Source organism: Tamandua tetradactyla, chromosome X (genome assembly GCF_023851605.1).
Source record: "Tamandua tetradactyla isolate mTamTet1 chromosome X, mTamTet1.pri, whole genome shotgun sequence".
In the NCBI taxonomy this organism is placed as follows: Eukaryota; Metazoa; Chordata; class Mammalia; order Pilosa; family Myrmecophagidae; genus Tamandua; species Tamandua tetradactyla.
This window is the reverse complement of record NC_135353.1, coordinates 32,474,234-32,492,490: the sequence shown is the minus strand read 5'-3', so window position 1 is coordinate 32,492,490 and position 18,257 is coordinate 32,474,234. Positions and strand designations below refer to the sequence as shown.

The 18,257-nt window shown below is 36.6% G+C and overlaps 1 protein-coding gene across 13 annotated transcripts in view; it reads right to left on the bottom strand.

The window, feature by feature from the left end:
• ENOX2 (ecto-NOX disulfide-thiol exchanger 2) overlaps positions 1 to 18,257 on the bottom strand; it is a 459,417-nt gene that overhangs the window by 275,291 nt on the left and 165,869 nt on the right. For 2 of the 13 annotated variants that reach the window (XM_077145026.1, XM_077145024.1), the window contains one exon: positions 13,320 to 13,446. The exons of 9 other annotated variants lie outside the window; for them this stretch is intronic. The gene's annotated coding sequence lies outside the window, so the exon portion shown is untranslated. Of the gene's footprint in view, positions 1 to 13,118; positions 13,237 to 13,319; positions 13,447 to 18,257 lie in introns of those variants that run through there. 2 more of the 13 variants (XM_077145025.1, XM_077145036.1) reach the window with 2 other exon arrangements.

Genomic DNA, 18,257 nt, shown 5'->3' with positions numbered 1-18,257 from the left:
AAAGGCAATTTCTACAGATACACAATCCAATACAGTTGCCAGTAGCCACATATTAGCCATTTAAATCTAAGTTTAAATTAATTCAAATAAGGTAATGTACAGTTCCTCAGTTGTATTACCCACATTTCAAGTGTTCAATAGCCACATGTGACCAGTCCCTGGCTAATTACTTGTATTGAACAGAAAACATACAGAATATTTCAATCACACACTAAATTCTATTGGACTGTGCTGCTCTAGAATCAGGCCTGGATTAAAATCACAGCTGCCACTTACTAGGTGTATGACTTTAAATAAGACACTCAATCTGTCTGAGACTGTTTCCACATTTTAAAATGTAGATGATGAATGCCTCCCTTTCAGAGAAGTGGGGAGAATTAAATGAAAGACTGTATGCATGGAGTCTAGCACATATTAGACACTAAATAGACGATATATCCCTTCTTCTAACATAATCAAGGATTTATATGCATTTCTCTTAAAAATGGAATAAGAAAATTTGAGTAGATGTAGCTCCTGATGCCCCTAGACCATATCCTATTTATGGCTTGGAAGATGTTAGCTTTGCATTCTTTTATAAATAACCCTCTTTTTCCTATAGATAATACAGAGCCATTAAGTTAAATCATTAATAAATAATGCTTGGAGCAGTCAGTGATTGCTCTTTGCTTATACTAACTTTATGATCAGAGACTGTATTTGTCACCACCTCGAACTTTCTAACAGGAACGAACTACATTTTTCCCTTACTACTGAAATGCCTCTTCCCAAAGCTTTAATTAATGCTCAGTTCCAGCTGTGTGCTGTATCATGCACATGCTAACCATGACACTAGAGCAGGAATAGAGAAAGATCATTTCTTTCCAAATCCATATTTTCCTACATTCAGAATGATCTTTCTTTGTCCTGTGGGACTAATGTCTCCCAGGCCTGCTAAAGGTGAATTATTTGAGAAAAGTCTGAATTAAATCTGATACCGTGCTTGAGTTCCATAAACTTGAAAAGCAAACTAACTATTTCCAACTTTGGGAGAAGAATGTTTTATGACTCCTTTTCTCCTTGAAAAGTTCAAGGCTTGGGAAACATAGAAAAATCACATTCCTCAATGAAAACAATGTTCAAAAAATGTTGATTTGATAGAACAGTTCAAAGTGACAGATGGTAGATGGCTGAACTATCATATTCCTTATGATAAAGTCTGGCAGTCTTCTGAGGAACTGAAAATAGAAGCCCTTATTTTGCTGTAGTTAGCCTCAGGAACAGTTACTGCAACTACCCTTCTCTCTACATCTTTGGGGAGGGGGGATTGGAAAGATGGTTATAAATCAGTGCCTGCTTTGAGCTGGCTCTAGGCCATGTTGCAGTTCCTGTTGACCAATTTTCCATTGAGTACAGGAAAAGGGCAGGTTTCTACCAGACTGACCATTGGTTTATCTCTTTAATACTTGCCAGAGAATGTGCCCAGAGGTACTGTATTATGGGTGTCTCTGTCTAAGTAAAATAAATAATTGTAAATTTCAGAGCCTGAGGATAGAAAGTTGTTCTGGTATTGAAATTGGAGTTTATCTTGTCAGATCTGTAATGAGGTCTTCCCTTCAGGCTGATTAATTTCATAAAGCTGAGGCAATTATCACAAGCAAGCACAGTTCTCCCTGCAGAAACCACTCCACTGGTTTTGAAAACTAGCTCGTCAGCCAGATCTGGTCTGGAGCCTCGGCTGAGCCAGTTCTTTCAGTAGAAACAGTTACTACACACAGAGTACACCAATTTCCTCTAATAGATTCCTAAGATGCCAGTAAATAAGTTGTAAACAAGGTTCAGCAAAAGAATTTCACATGTTGTAAGTGAATGAAAATTGCAGTAGTTGCCAGATGAATCTGCATTTCAGTGAAGGGGAGAGTAAGAGCTGGAATTCTTCTGGTCTTTAGGGAGTTAAATTTATCAATTAATGTTAGAAGGATACTGGTGTCCCTTAAGAATGATGCACTGCATGAATTACATTTGTATCTTTGCTTTTCCCAAAATGTTCACACTGATTTCACCAGATTTTCTTTATTTAATCTTTATTAACTAATTATCCAATCACTGCGCTACAATTTTAATTACCTTCTAATTAACCAATGATGAGTCTGTGATTTAGCATTCCCTAAAGATAGAACTACATAAATACAGTAAATCTCCATTTAAAATTTTCCAAATTTTTATCCTCCCTTCTCCCCCCTACCACCCCATTAATATGGCTATTCTGTAGCATTAATGTTTTAGAGTTATGCTTTCAGCATTTCTAACCTTTGCTCTCCATTTGAACTATTTTTTCAAGAATATATGATAAACACCCCTGCTGTAGGCCATGAAACTAAACACTGAGGAGTAAACAGAAGTTCCTGTAATATGTAATGCATGTTTATAGACACGTATCTCCCCTATAACAATCCCACCTCAGGACTATCAACACAGACTGTTAATAAGTGAATATCTTCTTTATACAGGTCCCTGAGCTTAAGTCAAGCTATTACTGAAGAGAAAGCTAGAATCTACTCCTTGAGAAGATGGGGTGGCTATAGAGGAAAAAAAGCCTGCAAAGAAGAACTAATATATATTTGAAACAAGTCTTACTATTGCTATTGTACAGAAGAATAAGTAGGGCCTTAATTTTCCTCCAACCTGGAGCCTAACTGAGATATTCAATGCATGTTGAATAAATGAATCAATGAATTAATATTGATTGTTTCTCTCCTTATTCATCCAATTCATTCAAACTACTCTACGTGCCCTGTAGTAGACTAGGCCCTAGGTTTTCAGTGCTTGACAAGACACAGTTTCTTTTCTAAAGATTACAATCCAGAAAGGAAGGCAGATGTATAAGCAGAAAATTGTGTCCAAATTACTGCACCAGCTTCATTTCTTGCCACTTCCCCTAAACATCGTTTGCTTTTTTCACAATAAACTTCAAATATTCCTAAAACATGCTATGCCTTTTCATGTCTCTTGTGCTTCTATACAAACCATTCCCTCTGCTTGAAATACAATTTTTCCTTTTCTCCACCTGGAGAGCTTTCACTCATCCTTTAAGACTCTGCTCAAATGTCACCTCTCCAGTGAAATTTTCCCTAATTCCCAAAGGCTCTCTCCATAGGAGTACACAAAGCCTTTTTATCAGAGCACTTACTGCAGGATCTCAGAGTTCTTTCTGAATATTTGTGGGTTTGTGCATGTATTCTGGGTGGGAGGCTGTCATTATCTGATTTGTGCCGTAGAAAGATGGCTATTATGACAGGATGAATGATGTACTGGATGTGAGAAGGCACCAGAGGTAGATAGACCAGTTAGGAGACTACTACAGTGATACAGTGGAGAGATGATGTTGGCCTGAACTAAGGCAATAACAGTGGGATAGAAAGAAATAAATGAGTATCAGACATATATTTATATGAAGTAGAATCATCTGGCTTTGGTGTCTGGCTTTGGGAGTTGGAGGGAAGGGGGGAGTCCAAGATGAATCCAGTTTAAATGTCTTAAGACACAGTACTGATAATTCTGCAAGGTTCTTGAGTTTTGGCATGAGAAAAAGAACAATCCATTGGGAGCATATCCATAAAGCTATGCTGAAAATTAAACTGCTTCCAATCTCTATGTACCATGGCCTAAACGCTTCCAGAAAACATCAGCAAATGGCTTATACTTGACCTTTACTATGTATTCTTAACAAAGCCCATCAAAAGATATTAATTCGTCCAGGAAAAAAAATAAGCATAATAGTCTAAGAGGCAGAATAAGCTGCAATTGGGCTAAAGACGGGGGGGGGGGGACAGTTTAATAACAGGTCTCAGATTTGGCTTATTTTGTCCCCAGCATTCACTGACAGAAATGTCTTTGAAGGTCAAAAATACTTAATAGATTCCTTCTTTTCTCCCTTCATCCTTCCCCTTTCTTTTCTTCTCCCAAACAACTCCTTAAAATGGTCTTATTAGAAAATGTTGCATTTTAATAGTAATTGTCATTTGGTTATTTTAATATGCTGAATTAAGCTGACAATTCTCCTTTTAACTATGCTCAAAGAAAGCTTGGAAAAATTAATGCTACATTGTTTTTCTCCCAGCCAAAGAATATAGTAATGTAATTGTCTCTTGTAGAGGAAGCACTCTAATCATCTTTAACTTTAAAGTAAATTTATTTCAGGAAGAAGCTCTGAGGCAAATAATAGACAACAAATCGGGGCTCTTAGAAGACTGAGATGTGGTGGACTGAGTTGCCATTGCTGAAATTCAATTCCATGAACATTTTCAACATGAAAGTGTCTCTGCAACAAATTAATAGCAGTGTTTAGGATTTAGAGTCAGATTACATCATGGGATTTAGGCCTTAAAAATTGCAGATGCTTAACACCTAGGAGATCTGGGAATCTCAGGGGCTGTAAGTGTGCAACCCACTTACTCTGACTAAACAATATAAGAAGCTATTGTACCAGGTAGCATTAGTGTGAAAGTGTAGTAAGTTTCCAAAACTGCCTGTAAGAAGAAAGCCAAACCTGGAAAAGAGTTATACCTAATCTCAATTCAACCATATCACCAGGATCGTGGAATGGGTCTCAAAAGCCAAGGTATTACTCTTGAAACTTCCACTTGTACTTCCTTCCAATTAAACCCATCTCCATCTTTTATTTTGGCAGTTCTGTTGTTATTTTTTTTAAAGGGAACCCAGTTAGGCTTGGGAAAATCATCCCCTGGAGACAGATTTGGTTCAGTTATGGATTGTGAGCCACATGTTTAGTATGTTTACAGGCCCAGAATTTCCTGGAAAAAGGTCGGCATGATGGGTGAAAGAGGAAAAAAAAATAGCAATGGTCTAAAGTCTTGAGTCTCTGATCAAGCATCTGGGCCTCTTGAGCAATTGCCAAACATGTCCACGTAGTAGCAATTCTATTTGAGAGTCCTCATTTCTGTGGTACACATGTCCCAAATATGGATTTCTAAAAATCAAAAAATGCCAAAAGCAGCTTCCATGTTTGTTTTTTTACCAGCTGCTTGCCTGCCTCAACCCAATCTCTCCCTACCACCTAGATTTGGTAGGAGTGTTCCAAGACGAGATTGAGACTAAAGGCAATGCTTCTCATCCTTACATATTAAGGTCACCTGAGGAACTGTAAAAATAACATAACCGTGCTTGGACTCCACCCCCAGAAATTCTGATTTATTTGGTCAGGGTAAGGTCTAGGAGCTATTGTTTGTAAACAGCCACCAGGTGATTGTAATATGCTGCCAGTGTTGAGAACCACTGCTCTGAATGGTTTATAACTTAAGGCCAGAAAATGTGTATTCACTGCCCAAGGTGATTTCTTTTTTTTAAGTTAAAATTAGATAATATAGGTGCGAGGGTAGTTCAGTGGTAGATTGTTTTTGTCAGCAATCTCTTCTAATTTTCTTTCTATAAATGTAGTTTTAGTTTGAGCACAGTGTCTAAACTATAACTACATTTAATAAAGTCAGGCTGCAGTGTGGTTTGCCTATGTCATCTGTCCTCATTGAGTCCACTGAACTTTAGGAAGGATCTGGTAAAATATAAAAGAATGCAAAGGAGACAGGTAAAATTGTATAAAAACAGGTTACAAAGACAGACTCTGGTCTCTGCTCTTTCATCTATTTATTAGGCAATCTCAGGTATGTCACTGATAAATGAGGAGGTAAAACATGTGATCTCTAAGCTCTGAGTTTAAAATAAATTTTTTAAAAGTCTAGATGAAAAACACCAATAGAAACCCAAAATAAAATTCAGGAATAGGGGTAGGGGAGAGCAAGGAGCCCTGGAAGAATTCCTTCTTAGTATCACCTATATGAAACTTATAGTAGAGATAAGGCACCCTGAGAAAGCATTTCCAACACTGCTCTAAAACAAAATGCCTCCTTAAAAATTTTGCTAATTATAAATCAGAACTTGCAAGGAAATAAAAAAAAATTTAACAAGATATTTAAATACCAATACACCATCAAAATGATGACTTGTCATCAATTAATATTATTTAGAGTACGAGTGTTGTGAAACTCAGAATAAGAATCTAATGCTGAAATGCTAAAAGCGTGTCCAACATGTTAGGAATAAATTACTCAAATTGACCAAGGCTTTGCTCACATATGAGATGTTTCAAAATGTAATGACTAAAATTTCTGTTTCTCTCTGCCAAAGTTACAGGGACTGCTATTAAATCCAAGCATGGTATTTGTGTACACATAAGAGCAGGCAGCAATTACAATCTAGAGATATTTTAAATTTGATCTTTTTTATTTATTAGTATTGTTATACAGCAATGAGCATTCAGAAAAAACCTAATCAGTGTGCATTATGCAACAATCAGGCAAAATACCCCTAATCCTCTGTCATTCTTTTTCCTTGGTCCCTGGTTACTCATTAAAGGTTAATTTATTTAAATCTCTCAAACATTCATTTCAATCTCCTTTAATAAACTAATGAATCTTTGGAACTTTGCCTAATCAGCTTATGTTTTCTATTTTAATACATCTACAAAATGTCTTTTTAAGCCCGTTCTTAATAGTTTCTTTCCCCTTGGAGTTAGGATTGTGCTTCATTGACAACCTGATTGAGCATTTGGTGACACATTTACAACCTCACCATGCACACAGAGAATGGATGTGGCTTGCCAATTGCTCTTAAAGATAGTTACATTTTACAGGATGGTGAATTGGTTTGTGTTTAGTAGGATAATAATCCTCCAAATTGAAACAGCCATTTTACAGTTTAGTGGGAGTGATAATAATATTAAAGCAAAGCCTCTAACAACTTGGGTGCTTCTCAAGTGCTATGTGGGTCTATCGAAGAAATAACTCTATTCTGGTCACTGAAAACTAGAGCAATGCATGGTATGTGCAATGTAGTTTAGCAAATAGAAATGAAGTCTTCAAAAGAGCAGTATGATCTGAATGGAGTCTAAAGTTGCCCCGTACAATCTATTCAGCTGTCATGTTACATACATTTTGTCTGATGGTAACTATGAGGAATCTTTCACATAAATATCCTTAAGTTGAATGTTCTTAGGAGTACTGGCCAACATTCAAGGGACTGTACTTTACCCTCCACACCAATATGCCAGAAACTGCCCAAATAATACTTGACATCATTATAGAGCTTAACAGCTAACCAAGTGATTCCACAATATCCCTATGATATTAAGAAGAGATTTCAGAAAATCAGAGATTTGGAGATATTGGAAGAAATGAATGCCATTGGTTTGAAGATGAGGAAACTGAAGCTCAGGGGAACTGCTGTAATTTGCTCAAAGTCATTGCATGAGTGTGTGAAGAAGGTGGAAATCTTTCCCCAGTACCATGTTGGTATTGGAATCCAACAGCTGTGGGGTTGGTATTGGAATAAATTTTGTCCTGATACATGGCTTATCATCAATTAATAGAAAAGTATAAATATTACTTCTAAGATATTTTGGCAGGAAATAAATCACATTGGTTTAAAAATATTATGATCATTATGATAAATTATTAAAGATAACATAATATCTTAATTCATTGGGACATAACTTCCTGTAAAAGAGACAGAATAACCAATTTTAAGTTTTTTTTTAATTTTCCATAAAAACTGATAAAAATAATAAATGAATTCCCCACCCTTTGTCTACATTTCGAGTATTTAGATTTCTGGTGGAAGTATATGCTTGACTCTAAGTTACACTGCTAACTGTTTTCAATTTGTCACCTCTGCTTTTCGAAATAGTAACTCCAAGGAATTACCTACAAAGTTCATTGTTCATTCATTACTCATTTATCCACCCATTCATTCATCCAATCATCTAGATGGTATCTATGTAACACCTACTTTCAGCCAAGCGAAAAGACAGATACGGATTCTGTTTGAAGTTCCTGCTGCTGCCTTACTTTCTTAGACTAAAATTGCCTTGAAGACAGGGAACCTGTCATTATGCCCAAAATACAGCAGTTCTATTTGCATAAAATCACTTAATATTTTTTGGCAACAAGATTTCTGGCTTCCCCTGCTATTCATATGCCCCTCCAGACATATGGGATTTAGGGGGAAAAATAGCAGAGAGTCTGCTTATCGAGTCTGACCTTTGGATAATGACTACAGTTCTCCCATCTGAGCTGGCTGCCGTTCTGCCTTATGGTCAACAAAATGATTTAGAGCAAAATGGCAAAAATATCTGTTGCTGCTTCCCAGATATCCTTTAGCAAGCTACTTCAAAAAAAAAAAAAAGTTGTTTCTGCCTTTCAGCAAAGAGGTGAATTGCATTACCAAAAGTACTGTCCCTTCTGATACAGTGAGAAGTTGAGGCTTACAGACATGATGCAGATACATTTGAAAAAGCTGCAAAAAGCAGGAGTATTCATTGACTGCTCTCACTAAATAGATGCTTGATTTTCTTATTTTAATAAATACTCAGAGGGTGCCATTAACTTTCCATCTCACAACTACTTTGTGAGGTAAAGAGACAAGGCATGACTATACACTTAATACATGGAACTAAAGCTCAGGAGGCTGTCTTGTTTAACATTTCACAGCAAGCCAGTGATAGAGTTGGGTCTCCCAACCACCACTCCAGGGATTAGGACACTCATTGTGGCTTTTAGTCAACAGCAGAATTGCATTTTTAAGAATTACTGAGGGTTATGAAGAACCAAGTAGTTGCCTCAGCTTGTGCCACTGCATAATTATTTAGAAATAAATCCTGGAAGCAAGATGTGAGGAAACAACACGGTACTCAGGCAGTTCTCAACAACAAACTTCTAAGCAAACTGAGCCCTAATTGCAATCCTTCCAAATTTAACATTAATTAAGACCAAAAAGGTAGGATTTAAGTTTTAAAAAAAATAGTACAGCTGTTTTCTCTGTATTATAATTCTTTTTTAGTTCTGCAAGGATGGAGCCAATTACGCCAAAATATGACGTTTACTCACAAATAATGAAGTCGGGGTTGGCCTCACTTATGGGGCATATCTGTCGCTTCTAGACTCCCTCTAAATATATCAGAATATTGGCTTTTGGGTATATTTGGCACAAACCATTTTACTTGATGGATCATGGATAATATTAGAAAAGTCAAGAATTTATATTAAAAAAACTAAAGGGTCTTCTAACTTTTATTATTGCTTATTATTTAATTCTAAAAATAGATCTGCCCAATATATTATTTTAAAATTGTTTTATTAAAACACAATTACATTTCTTCAGTTTTCAAATTGTTTTCTTCTTGAAGATTACCTGGGCTTTTATTAACTGATTCTTTTAAGCCTCTGACGTCATTTTCCCTCACTGTAAGTAAACCACAGCTATATTACACACTCATATTTTATTAAAATAAAAGTCACTTTTATTGCTTCCTGGACCACAATAAAAGATAGCCCTTTGAGTTTCAAGCCCGTGTAACTGTGGTCAAAACACTTTACCTTTCAAAAAACATTTACTATAACATCATTAGATCTGTACTTTGTAAATAAGCCAGAAAATGATATATATGACTTAATTACCAACCCCAAATGATTAGTTTGGGACTAACAAAATGAATTAAATGGAACACAACACAGTCATTTTAGCAAAAGGGATTACTATAGGAGCTGGGATAAGTGTGGGAGAGGCCAAATATATACAATAGTATTAATGAATAATGAATTTTTTAGAGGCAATTCAAAAAATGAAAAATGCTGACTACCACACACAAAAAAATCCACAACAAATCATTGAAAATGCCACATCAGATTGTTCAGCCTGCCCCTTTCTAGGGACCAATGGGAGTTTGCTTGATATAGTATATTTTTTGGCCTAATATAGTGATTAAAGGTGGTCTGAAAATCAGTTTTCAGCAGTTTTTAAGGGGATGATTTTCCTCCTTTATCAGGAAGATTTTCCTCCTTTGTCAGGAATTTTTTCCAAAAGTGATACAATTAGTTCACCTTTTCACAGGGGATAGAGACTGTAAAGAAAAATGAAATTCACACAGACTTCAAACCTCTAATTTTGGCCCATAGTTTCTGCCTCCTTTCCCATCAGAATCTTCACCAGAGCACTAAAAATAGGTAGCAAGATTGACTGATAAAAGCATTATTCTCTTATTCCTTGCCTGCCCACCCTCTGGTAAAAGAACTAATGAGCAGTAAAATTGCCAAAAGTCAGACAGCAGAACAGAGACTAAAGAACATCAAGGGTATGGATAACCTGAATGCCAGATAATGAGCTCCTAAAGAATCAAGATTTGACTTATACCTCAATTACTTCTTGCTTAGACCCATCATTGTGTTTTTCTTTAGACTCTTCAACATAAAATTGAAGCTTTTATCTTTAAGTCCTTGTTTCGAAGAATGTGGATGGAGAGAGATGGCTAAACTTTGGTAGTAAGACCACTGTTAGTTGCCTCTCTTGACACTCCCTGGATTGTTTCCCTTGTCTCAGGTGCCCAAAGGTATTGCTAACCTTTGTAGGAGCCCTGCACACTGAAGCAGGTAGTTGAAAACTAGACTAGTACCTTTTGCTCCCTAAAGCAAGGATAAGCTGCTTCATTAGGCGTCAACAGTGTAGGAAAATCAGTGTGCCGTTTTGAAAATATTATGTATCCCAGAGAAGTCATGTTTTAATCCTGATCCAATTTTGTGGGGGCAGCTGTTTGTTTAAATCCTGATTCAATATTGTAGGGTGGGAATTGTTGATTAGATTATCTCCAATGAGATGTGGTGTGCCCAATTGTGGGTGTGACCTTTTGACTTGATGGAGATGTGACTCCACCCATCCAAGGTGAGTCTTCATTAGTTTACTGGAGTTCTTTAACAGAGGAAACATTTTGGAGAAAGCTCAGAGGTGAATGGCAGAGTGATGTAGACATTTGGAGATCAAGACAGAAATAGCTTGGGTGCTAAACAAGGACTCACAGAAATAGCCAGAATCCGAAAAGAAGAAATCTCTGGCCCCAACAGATGCTAAGCTGAGAGATGAAACCCAGAGTTTTGTCCCAAATGAGCTAAGTGAAGGCCCACAGATGCTTAGAGAGAAAACTACTGGCATCAAGAGCTGGAAGCAATAGAACCCAGAACAAGGACCAGCAGATGCCAGCCATGTGCCTTCTCGGCTGACAGATGTGTTCCAGACAGCATCAGTCTTTCTTGAGTGAAGGTCTTATTGGTGCCTTAATTTAGACATTTTCACAGCCTTAGAACTTTAAACTTGCAACTTACGAAATTCCCTTTTTAAAAGCCATTCCATTTCTGGTATATTGCATAATGGCAGCTTAACAAGCTAATACCATCAGTATACTGATATATAGACTAATTTCCTTCCCCCTCTTGCTTTTAATTCAAGAGCTAGGAGAACAAAAAGCTAAGATTCTTTACATAGCCCCTTCTGATCCTGGGATGGGAAAGTGAATGGGATAGAATATGGGTAGATTACTTCTATATGTAAATGAGTTACAAAATGCCCCTGATCTACTGAATTAATTGGAGAACAAGTTCCAATATTTAACGATAAAAGTGGAATTTGAAAAGCACAACCAATTCAATATAAAGAATAACATGTACAACTTTGGAAAGAAATTTCAAAGTTTGCAACATTTGTAAAACTCTCAGAGATCTGCTACTCAATATAGTAGGAAGAGTAGGCCCCAAACTCTAGCGATTGGATTTGGGTGGGATAGTAAATAGTCTAGCAAGACTGAAAAGGCCTACTGGGAATGACCCTATATCACAATGACCTCTCCTTAATTTGTATTCTCCAAGCACTTGCAGTCCCTATCACCATATTGAGCTGTTGAATTGGTAGATCTTCATTTTGTATACTGTCTCACATTTTTCAGAACTAGAGACAACTACTAACTTTATATCCCTCTCAACATACCATAGAGTATACATTTATGATAGGCTCTTAATATCCTTGGTATATGATATAAACATCAATACGTTTTAAGTTGTTTTGTTGTTTTTTTTTTCGCATGGGCAGGCTCCGGGAATTGAACCCTGATCTCTGGCATGGCAGGTGAGAATTCTGCCATGGAGCCACCATTGCACTGTCCTTCAGTTGTTTTTAATTACCTAAGGCTAGTCAATATTTTCTTCAAAATTTTCTGGCATGTTTTGCTCCTACTGACCAAAAAGAAATGGAGATAAAGATGACAGAATGAGTGACAATGTTCATGAGAGTTTTACTAAGTTTATTAACAGATATACTGCTTTACTTACCTGAAAATATCAGAAAATAGCACTAGCTATTCTATTACAGGGGAGGAGGTGATTTATGTGCAGCTGTTGAAAACACAATGAACCAGTCACCAAAATTTTAACAAGTGTTGATGCTGGCATGCCCACTTCTGATAGCATCTATAACACTGTCAGAAAGAAAGTTTACAGTACATTACCTAAAGTAATGATGCTAGATCCACATGTACCAAGATTGCTGTCACTGCTGTAGTACTGAGTTCTACTGAGCAGCAATGAAAAATCACATTCATCGTCCTTTACACAAGGCAAAGGCTTATGTCCAAGATTGTTGTTTTTTATTCTCCCCAAACCAAGCTTTATACCAAGAGGCCTGTGATAACACAAAGTTGTTTTATCTTTTTATTGTCCACTATTAAGTCACTCCTTAGATCCAATCTCTCTCTTCTCATTATTTGTGTATTAAAATTGTGAATAGAACAATTTACAAGGAAGAACATGGTTACGGTTCTGAAAATGGTATATTTGAATTACAACTAAAGTTAAGTCTCCAGCTCCAAGAAGGTTCCAAAATATATGTAGTGTCTTGTTTAGGGACTTAGAGAACAGATGTAAACAAGTAGTCATGATACAATATGATAGTATAAAAAGCACTAAAAATTGGAGTGACTAATTATTCTGGGGGGAAGGGATGACCTCTTTGGTAAGTCATATTTGAGCTGGGTCTTAAAGAATAAGTCAGGCAAATGGGGAGGTAAAAAAGAGGCAAGAACATCTCAGGCAAAAGGAATCGCTGGAGCAAAGGCACAGAGTGTAAAGAGTACAAACTGAATTCTGTAAAAGGCTAGAGTTCCTTTGGGTATTGATTTAATGTAAAAGGGTACAGAGGATTGAAGCAACCATGCCTATCATTTTCTATTTCTACGAAACTTGGAAACTTACTTCTTTCATACTTTCATCAGCATTACCTGGTGTTACAATAATACTACACACACTGAGATCTTCTAAAGAATCGAGGCCACCAACAGATGGGGGGGGGGGGAATCGTGTGGCAGAAAAACTGTAAAGTGAAAGATAACCATGAAAAAGAAATCAGCAATGGAAAATAGACAACTTATTTAAAGATATTCACCTCAGACATACCTGAGATACTGTTTGTGATTGGTACCAGACCTCAAAAGATAGGATGATTGTCCTTGAGCAAGGATTTTGGGTCCAGAGTATCAGAGGCTATCACACAGCGAAGGAAATCTTCCAGTAGTGACTGTGACTGCAAATCAGGAAAGAGTTTTCACATGGACGCAGCATACATAAGAAAGTCATTTCCTAAGAGAGATCAATAGCTGCAAAAGGGCCATTTTTAAATACAAAGGGGAGTGACATGTATGTCAGATTCTGCTGATGGATGCATGTGACCAAGATCCACATATTAGACCTTATGCTCTGTATAGGAGTAAAGGCAATTTTTCTGAACTTTCAGAATACAGGTCAATAATCTACGGCTTTGCTCTCTCTAAGCCCAACTCTGCAAGTGATATCATTGCTTTCCACTCTGTGTGGGACATGGCATCCAGGGGTGAAACTCTCCCTGGCAGCATGGGAGATAACTCCCAGGGATAAGCCTGGCCCTGGCATCGTGGGATCAACAATGCTGTCCTGACCAAAAGGGGGAAAAGAAATGTAACAAATAAGGTATCAGTGGTTGAGAGAGTTCAAATAGAGTCGGGAGGCTACTCTGGAGGTCACTCTTATGCGAGCTTCAGTTAGACAATGCTACCTATCATAGCTTGCCAAACCCAATCAAAACCAATCCTGCCAATACCTAGGGCATTATATAAGATTCTACAAAGTTCCCATGCACTGGGGTAACTTTCCAGAAACCTACAACCTCCAGATGGGTCCCTGGACCAGATAAGTCCTGAAATGTGGAGGGAACAGCCTCTCCAGAACATCAACTAGTTTCATCCCCTTATCCTATATTATTGATAGCCCCTTCTGTCAGAAGTTAGAATGGGTAAAAGTTAGAATGAGCATAGCCCAAATACCCCTAAAGAGTGTGAGAAAGATCAAAGGTGATGGTGGAGTTGTACAGAGAAGTGAGGGTTTAACAAATGAGTATGATTGCTGAATCATTATATTGATATTTCTTTTAGTCTCCAGTACCTTAGAGCATCTAGAAGTAAAAACATAAAATGATGGAATTGTAACCCATACCAAACTCTGAAATCTGTTCTACAATTAATTGTTGCAATGTGCTTTGAAACATATTGCTTTTTAGTATATATGTTATTTTTCACAAAAAAGAAGAAAAAATTCTAGCTTCCAGTGTTTTGGAGCAGCTAGAAGGAAGAATATGACGTAGTGGAATGGTAACCCACATCAAACTTTGAAATTTGTTCTGTATCTACTTATTAAAATGTACTTTGAAAAGCAATGCTTTTATTCCCTTTTCTTTGCATATATGTTATATTTAACAATAAAAATGTTTATAAAAAAAGAAATAAAAAAAATTCTACAAAGGTTCCATGCACTAAGGTAACTTCCCAGGGACCTGCAGCTTCTGAATGGGTCCCTGGTCCAGACAGGTCCTGAACTGTAGAGGGGCCAGCCTCTTCAGAACATTGACTAGTTCCATCTCCCTATCCTATATTATCAGCAGCACATTTCAACATGAGAAAGTTGGAATGGGCATAGCCTAAATACCCATAAAGAGTGGGAGAAAGATCAAAGGTGATGGTAGAGTTATACACAGAAAGTTAACAAATGAGTATGATTGCTGGATCATTATTTTGAAATTTCTTTTAGTCTCCAGTATCTTAGAACAGCTACAAGTAAAATACTAAAATTGTGGAATTGTAACCCATTCCAAACTCTGAAATCTGTTCTACAACTAGTTGTTGTTATGCGCTTTGGAATTTTTTGCTTTTTTGCATATGTTACTTTTCACAAAAAAGAGAAAAAGTTGATTGTGACGATGAATGCCCCGCCATATGATGACATTGTGAACCACTGATTGTATACTTTGGATGATTACATGTTTTATGAATATATGCTATATATCAATAATCTATGGCTTTGATGTCACAGAATCGTCCTTCTTTTAATTTACTAAGGCTGATGGAATGGAATATAGCAGAAATAGAGTGGCTTTTGTAAAGGGGATTTTTTAGTTATGGATTTATAATTCCTTAGAGGAAGGGCAGCTGGCTTTCCACTGGTATTGTCTGTCACTTGGGAAGGCACATGACGACATCTGCTCACTTTCCCTCCCAGTTTCTGGGTTCAAATGGCTTTCCCTGGAGCATGTCCCCTTTTTACATCTCCAAATGTCTAGTTCTGAGTGGACTCTGAGCTCCTCTCTTCTGACTCCTTTTAAGCCTCACTCATTGTGGAAGGCACTCCCCTTATCTGACTGCAGATGTATGACTACATCAGCCATAGATGTAGTTCACATGCTGATGATTTAATTCCATAGGAACAGAACTGGGCACCATCATCTGGCCAAGTTGACACCTGAACCTAACTACTACAGTCCTGGAGCTTCTCCTCCAAACACACCTCACAATCCTCACTTCCTCTCCCCTTTCTGATGTTCTACAGCCTGCCTTTTTTCTTTATTGCTTTCCCTTCTCTTAGCTTAGTTTTTCCAAGAGCATCTATGGGAATTGTTCAGCACTAGTAATGGCTCTCAATGTTCTAAACAAATTATAGATGAGTAACAGAAGGACTCCAAGTAATATTAATGGAATTCCTGAGAAACTCTGCATCATCTGAAGTTAGGAAAATTCCTGATGAACATTTGAAATCATTAGAATTCATCAAAACCATTCTTTATTTCCCCATAACTTAGAACTTTTAGATCTGGAATGGGCATTAGAGAGCATTTAACCCAATTATCTAACTCTGTGTATGGAAAAAATGAGAAGAGAGATGAAATGATTTGTCCAAAGCATACAGTTATTGATAATAATGAGACTAACGTTTAGATTTCCTATGAAACTACTTTTTTAGGCTGAAAGCACATGTACTGGATTACTTACTTAGTTTCTTTAATGGTCTATTGGATTTACATTTTAGTTATGGCAACTCCTGTGCATTTACAGATAACTTCAACCTCTCAAGCTTATATTACTGAAGTCATAATATAATCTGGTGTCTTAATTCAAGTCGCTTCATTTTAATTTAATGAGAAGAATTCCAGGTTGTATGGAATGATACTCTCTTCCACACAGTTGTATATTTAAAGAATAGGGGCCTTGATGAATTTTATTCAATTAAAATTTAAACTTTTGTTGAACAAAGGCAGCATAAGCAAAATTAAAAGACAGGTCACAGATTAAGAAACCCTATTTACAAAGATATTTATAAATCTCTACAAGAGATTAGTGTCCAGAAAAGATAATCTCCTTCAAATCAATAAGGAAAAGACTAACAACCAAATAGAAAAGGTGAAAAGGATATGAATAGGCAATTCACAGAAGAATAGCCAATAAAAACGGCCAATAAATGTATGGAAAGCCATTAAGCCTCACTAGTAAATGGGGTAATGCACATTAGAACACAGTGAGAATCATTTCATACTCACCAAATTAGTAAAATGTTTAAGTTTGAGGATATAAAATGCTGGAGGATGTGAAGAATCAGAAACCCACATATACTACTTGTGGGAGTTAAAAGTGGTACAACAATTCTGAAGAGCAATTTGGTAACGTTTAGTAAAGTTGAGGATGCACATGCTCTACAACCAAGTAATGCCACTGAGGTGACAAAAATATCTCATACATAGGAGACAGACATGCACAATGATTTGAATTGGAGCACTTTTTGTAATAGTGAAAAATGAGAAACTAACTAAAAAGTCTATCAATAAGGAAATGGACAAATCAACTGAGAAAGAGTCATACATAAAGTGAAATACTCTACAGTTGTTAAAATAAATAGATATATGTCAATACAGATCAATCTCAAGTTGCTTAATGATACATACAGTATGATACAAATGTTGTAAATATAAAAAATATGCCAACCAATACTATACTATCTCTAGATACATATGCGTGTGTAAATACATGGATGTGAAAAATCCACATCAACTTCAGGATGTTAGTTTCTCAGGGATAAAGGGAGGGAAATGTGATCAAGGAGGGGCACAAGGTAAACTTCAACTGGTCAATTATATCTGTATTCTTAAAAGATCAGAAACAAAAGTGGACAATACTAATGTATGGCGAATCTGTATGGTGGCTATGATTATATGTCACATATTTCCTTCATAACTATGGATTCAAAACTAAAGTTAACCATATGATAGACATGATGTCAACTTAGAACCCTGTTTTGTCAGACATCAACTTATACAGTCCAAAATGAGAAAGGGTTGTGTTTAGGTGCCCCTTTTTAATAAAGCCTCACAGAGATAAGCACATGTAATTATACATCATAAACTTTCACCACATATATTGTCAACTGTACACCAAGACACATTTTAAAATATTCATTTTCTGTGCCTCAAAACAATAGCATCTGCAGATATTAGCTTTATAGTCAAACTAGTAAATGAGTCACTGTGGCCCTTTGTTAATTACACGAAATGTTCTCTACTTTTCAGGTAAACTTTGTGTGCTTGGATTGGGTCCACACATTATAGGCATACCTTGGAGATATAGCAGATTAGTTTCAGACCTCTGCAATGAAGTGGATACTGCAATAAAATGAATCACACAAATTTTTTGGTTTCCTAGTGCATATAAAAGTTGTTTTACACTATAATATCTTCTATTAAATGTACAATAGCATTATGCCTAAAAAACAATGTTCATATCTTAATTTAAAAACACTTTATTGCTAAAACTGCTAATGATCATCTAAGCCTTCACCAAGTCATAATCTTTTTTGTTAGCAGAGGGTCTTGCCTCAATGTTGATGGCTGCTAACTGATCGAGGTGGTAGCTGCTGAAGATAGGGTGGCTGTGACAATTTCTTACAATAAGGTAACAATGAAGTTTGCCACATGGATTTACTCTTCCCTTCACAGAATAATTCTCTGTAGAATGCAATGCTGTTTCAAAGCATTTTGTCCAC